The sequence below is a fragment of the Callospermophilus lateralis genome, chromosome 7, assembly GCF_048772815.1.
Source record: "Callospermophilus lateralis isolate mCalLat2 chromosome 7, mCalLat2.hap1, whole genome shotgun sequence".
Lineage (NCBI taxonomy): Eukaryota > Metazoa > Chordata > Mammalia > Rodentia > Sciuridae > Callospermophilus > Callospermophilus lateralis.
In genome coordinates this window covers 47,150,439-47,156,656 of record NC_135311.1, presented here as the reverse complement: position 1 = coordinate 47,156,656, position 6,218 = coordinate 47,150,439, and positions in this window count along the sequence as shown.

The following is a 6,218-nucleotide window of genomic DNA, read 5'->3' as shown; positions in this document are numbered from 1 at the left end:
GTTGTAGCTAAGTGTGGACTTGGGAAGACTTGTGCCCTAAACACAGTAAAACCTGCAGGTTGTGGAAAATCTCCTTTCCCACTCTTAACCAAATCCTCCAGTTGCTCCGCAGGCTTGTGCTTCATCTGTTTTCTTGATAAATATGTGTTTATCTCTGTTTTCTCGAGGATCTTGGCATACCCAGTGCTGCAGATTCTTAGTACTGAAAATTAAGAAAAATCAGAACCCTACAATGTACGAATAACCTTCTCTCTGGACGGATTTGCTTCTCTGCAACCTCTCTAAGTTTGTGTGCCCTGGTGAACTAATGGAAACCTGTGAACTTCTCATTTCTTGTGGGGTGTGTGTGTGTGTGTACAGTACTATCTTCTCCCCCGCCCCCCATGAGACACTATGTATTTGTGGGGAGAAAGGGGTAGAACCACTAATTTAACACTCTGAAGGTCAAAGCTATGCCACCTTGTCTGACAGTAGGTGAAAGCCCTTGCCTTCAATGAACAGTGCAGTAAAACATAATACAACGTAGGCTACAGCAGAAACAACAGCCAGCTTCTTGGTTCTGCTGTAGCTCAATTCCCACATTAATTTAGGACCCAATAATATGTAAGCCTGTAGGTGTGCAAAGAAGAGGTAGAACAGTTAATCTCCAAAGCTATTGGAGATATAATGGACAGACTGAGAAGTAATCAATTACAATGCCATCTATAAAAAAATAATTAAGGACTGAGGATGCATCTCAATGGTAGAGCATTTGCCTATGAGGCCTTGGGTTCAACATCATCATCATCATCAATGTACATGGGGACAGTAATTACAATATGATAAACTATAACAATAACAGCCAGTGTTCATTGAGCTTTGCACTGTTCATCCCATTCTTTCACAGTTTGATAAAGTTCTTACTGTTTTATAGCATCCTATGTTAATCAACTCTGTAAAATAGTAATCAGGGAAAGTAATCATATCTGCATTTAGAATGATAGCTTTGACAGTATTCAGAGGGTTAATTAGGGGTCTGAGAACCTGAAATCAGAAATGCCTTCTCTCTTGCCTAAGGCAAGAGAGAATGAAAAGTTGAAGCAAGGCAGTGGCAGCAGGGATAGAATAAAAAAGCTATGCTTGTAACCATAATATTATATATATATATATATATATATCCAGTATGTATATATACATACATACTGGATTATGAAACCCCTGAGCTACATCCCCAGCCCTCCTCCCCTTTTTGAGACAGATTCTCAATAAATTTCTTAGGCTGGCCTTGTAGTCACAATCCTCCTGCCTCAGCCTCCCTAGTTACTAGGATTAAGGGCATGCACTACCATATCTAGTACTATCTGACATCTTAGATTCCTATAAGAGAAACTAAAAAACCTCCTCAGAAGAAGGTTTGCCCTTGCTTTGATTGGTTTATTGACTGATTGCAGTGTGGAGATCAAATCAAGAAGATTTTGCAAATCCTAGGCATACCCTCTGCTATTGAGCTGTACTTTGCGCCCTGGCTTGTTTACAGTATTGAGGGTTGAACCCAGGGACTCGTGTGTGCTAAGCAAATGCTCTACCACTGAGCTGCATCCCCAGTCCGTTCTTTAAATTTTGAGACAGGGTCTCACGAAGTCATCCAGACTTAAGCTTGCAATGCTACTGTCTCAGTTTCCCAAGTAACTGGGTTATAGGTATGTGCCCCCATGCCTGGCTCTGGCTTGTCCTTTTAATTTCTAATTCTCACTCCTGGATCTGACCCATTTGCCCCATTACAGTTACTTCCAGTGTAGAGGGAAGTGAACAAAAGATGGTATATGACATAGAAACTACCCAGGTATTACGGTTTGGATATGACATGTACCCGAAAGGCCATGTGCTAAAGACTTGGTTCCAGCTGGTGATTTTGTAGATAACATGGGGGACATGACTGAAGAGTTTATTTTGTCCCTGGATCCTTCCTTTCTTTCTTTCTCCTTCCTAGCCACCATGAGATGAGCAGCTTTGCTTGTCACACTCTACCCACCATGATGTTCTGCCTCATCATGAGCCCAGAGCCATGTGGCCCAGCAAGTATGGAATAAAATCTATGAAACTGGGATTCAAAATAAATCTTTCCTTCTTTAGGTTGTTTTTCTCAGATATTTCATCACAGTGACAGCAAGTTGACTAATACGCCAGTCGAGAGTAGATAATAATAATCATTTGTATAGCGCTATATTCATGTTTACAACAAAACTATAGAGTTAGTGTTTTTGTTGTTACTTAGCCAATGATGGACCAAGGCCTAGAGAACTGAAGTGACATACTAAGATGATGTAACAGATAAGTGGCAAAGTTGCATTAAATTCTGTATCTTTTAAATTATCTACAGGAAAAGGACAGTTAAGCTGATACCAGATTTCTCAACAGAACACTGTCAAAAGACAGTGGATTCATATCTTCAGAATCATGACAGTCATTTTCAACCTGGAATTGGTACCTCGCAAAATAATCTCTCAAAAATGGGGGTAAAGTATAGAAATAAGATAATTTCTAGATACCTAGAAATTGAATTTAACATCTACGTAGACTGTCTAAAGGAATTTTTAAAAGATATTTGCACTTCAGAATGGAAATTATTTCAAAAGGGAAGTCTGATTTATTAGAAAAAATGATGAGCTAAGAAACTGTAATTATGTAGGTAAACCTAAGTAAACATTAGCCAGTACACACCTGTAATCCCAGTGATATAGCACAAGAAGAACTGGTAAATCTACTAACATGTTTTGCAATTGTATCTCAATTATTGGTAGATTATCAAATGGGAATTTAGGAAAGAAATGATTCTACACACACACACATATTATATATATATATATATATATATATATATATATATATATATATATATAAAACTTCAATCAAATATAGACTACATGATTTTCTTAAGAACTCAGGACACACAGCCAGGCACAGTGGCTCATGCCTGTTGTTATAGTTTGAATGTGAGGTGTCCCCCCAAAGCTCACATGTGAAAATGCTAGGAGGTTCAGAGAAAAAAATGATTACTTTATGAAAGCCTTAACCCAATCAGTGGATTAATCACCTGATAAGATTAATTGAGTGGTAACTGAAGGAAGGTGGGGTATGGCTAAAGGAGGTTGGGCACTGGGGATGGCTTTAGGGTTTAAATTTGTATCTGGCAAGTGGAGATCTCTCTCTCTCTCTCTCTCTCTTTCTCTCTCTCTCTCTCTCTCTCTCTCTCTCTCTCTCTCTCTCTCTCTTTCTCTCTCTCCTTTCTGATCATCATGTGAGCTGCTTCCCTCTGCTACATTCTTCTGCCATGATGTTCAGCTTCAACTTGTACCCTGAGGAATGGAGCTGGCTATCTGTGGACTGAGAACTCTGAAAATATGAGCCCTCAAATAAATTTTTCTTCGTCTACAATTGTTCTTGCCGGGTCTTTTGGTCACAGCAACAAAAATGCTGACTAAAATACCTGTAATCCTAGCGGCTTAGGAGGCTGAGGCAGGAGAATGGTGATTTCAAAGCCAGCCTCAGCAACTCACTGAGACCCTGTATCTAAAATGTAAAAAAGGGCTGGGGATGTGGCTCAGTGGTTAAGTGCTCCTGAGTCAATTCCCAGTACAAAAAAAAAAAAAAACCCTCATGACACATATAAAAGAAGATGAAGCCATAAAGATTTCAACAAATCCAAAGAAATTAGGTTTACACTCATATTCCATACCAAAATGGCAATTACATTAGAAATCAAATTTTAAAAAGACAATTTAGAGACTGGGGTATACTGGGTGGTAGAGCACTTGTCTAGTTGTGTGAAGCCCTGGGTATGATCCCCAGCACTACACAAATAAATAAATGATAAAAATATATAAATAAGAATTAAAACAACAACCAAAAGACACATATGTTTGGAGATTTATAAACATCTAAATCATTATGGATAAAATAAGAAATGTTAATAGAAAATTTCGTTTATTTGGTTTGGTGTTGGGGATTGAATCCAGGGAGGACTTTAACAGTAAACATTAGGCACCTTCCTTTCAAAATTATTAAGATCAGAATGTCCACAATGTTGTCAAAAATAAAATCACATCAAGTTAGAATTTTAAGTTTATTGTGCATAAGTGCTGGAAAACCTCAAATCAAAAAATAGCATGAAGTCTCAGTTTTACAGCAGTTGCGGCACAATTTATAGTGCTCCTACCTGAGTGAAGAAGAAAAATCAACAAGAAAACAAGAAGAAAAAATGCATACACAATACAAGGAAAATGGGCTAAAATTACGAATAGGCATTTTAAAAATTGTTAATAAACATTAAAACATTCTCAGCTTTATTATTAATTAGAGAAATTCAAATTAATACCATTATATCATCTTGTAATTACTAAACTGGGGGAAATGTTTAAATCTAGGTCTGACAATACCAAAGGAGGAACAATGGATTCTCCCTTACACAGCTACTAGACATGTATTATATAATCACCTTGCAAAACAACCTAGTGTTATCTAGGGTAAAGTTGAAGATAAGCATAACTTTGTTTTAGATTTTGGTCTTTTTTAAAATATTTATTTATTTATTTATTTTAGTTTTCGGCAGACACAACATCTTTGTTTGTATGTGGTGCTGAGGATCTAACCCGGGCCGCAGGCATGCCAGGCGAGTGCACTACCGCTAGAGCCACATCCCCAGCCCCAAGATTTTGTTCTTAATAATCAAAGTGTTGTTGATTAACCAAGAGCATTTGTATATCTGAAGCTTATTAGAGATGCAGACTCTCAGGCCCTAATCAAAATATTCTATTGAATTAGAATGTGTACTTTAACAAGATCTTCAATTGATATAAATGTTCATTGAAGTCTGAGGTGCACTGTCCTAGAGAAACTCTTGAACATGTATGGGATAAATAATAATGTTCATAGAAACACGGATATGTAGGAGAAAAATGGGGAACAACAGAAATTTGCACTGATTGGAAAGTGGATAAATATGGTATTGTCATCAAAACTAGTTGTAGAAAAGTACATGCAGTCTGATTCCATTTTTATGAGACTTGAAAACAATCGAAAGTAAACAATACATTATTAGGGATCCATGTATGTGTATGTGGTAAATTCTAAAGAGAATAATGGGATGATAAGCACAGTTCAGGAAAAGGGTTAGGAGGATAGGGAGAGAGGAGTCAGGAAAGAATCCAAACAGTGATCTTCACCTGCATGAGAAAGGTTCTATTTCTTAAACTGAATAGTGGGTTGAAGGATTTCTGTTATATTATTACATGTAACTTATCTATACATTATAGTATTCTTTTGTTTGCATCTAATCAAACATGATAGCTTTATTAATATATGCTTAATATACTAAAATTCATCTGTTTAAGTGTGCAATTAATTTTTAGTAGATTTATAGTTATGCAACTGTTGCCAGATAATAGGAAATTTCCACCACCAAAACCAAAATCAAACAAAAAACCCCCAAAACTCTCTTGCCTCTTTGTAGTCACTACTCATTCCCATTCCCATCCCCAGGTGAACCAATTATCTAATACAATAAGATTAGTTAATAATACTAATATAATAAAACTGATCTGTGTTCTGTCTCTGTAAATTAATCTTCTTTGAATGTTTTATTTTAATTAATTGCTTGTGGAAATATGGAGCCACTTTGGAAGACAGCTTGGCAATTCTTTTTTTTTTTTTTTTTAAGAATTTAACCTTTAGGGCTGGGGATGTGGCTCAAGTGGTAGCTCGCTTGCCTGACATGCGTGCGGCCCAGGTTCGATCCTCAGCACCACATACAAACAAAGATATTGTGTCCGCCGAGAACTAAAAAATAAATATTAAAATTCTCTCTCTCTCTCTTTAAAAAAAAAAAAAGAATTTAACCTTTATTTTTTATGTGGTGCCAAGGATCGAACCCATTGCCTCACCTGTGCTAGGCAAGCACTCTATCACTGAGCTACTGAACATTTCATTTTAATTAGAATCATATAATACATATGTGACTTTAGTGTCTGGATTCTTTTACTTAGGGTAATATTTTTGTGGTTCAGCCATGTTACAGCATATATCCATACTTCAGTCATTAAGGATTAATAATATTCCTTTATATGGCATACCACATTTTGTTTATTCACTCTCCTACTGATGGACATTTGTGTCATTTCTAGTTTTTGGTTATTATGTTATTATGATTTTTTTTACAAGTCTGTGGACACATTTTAATTTCT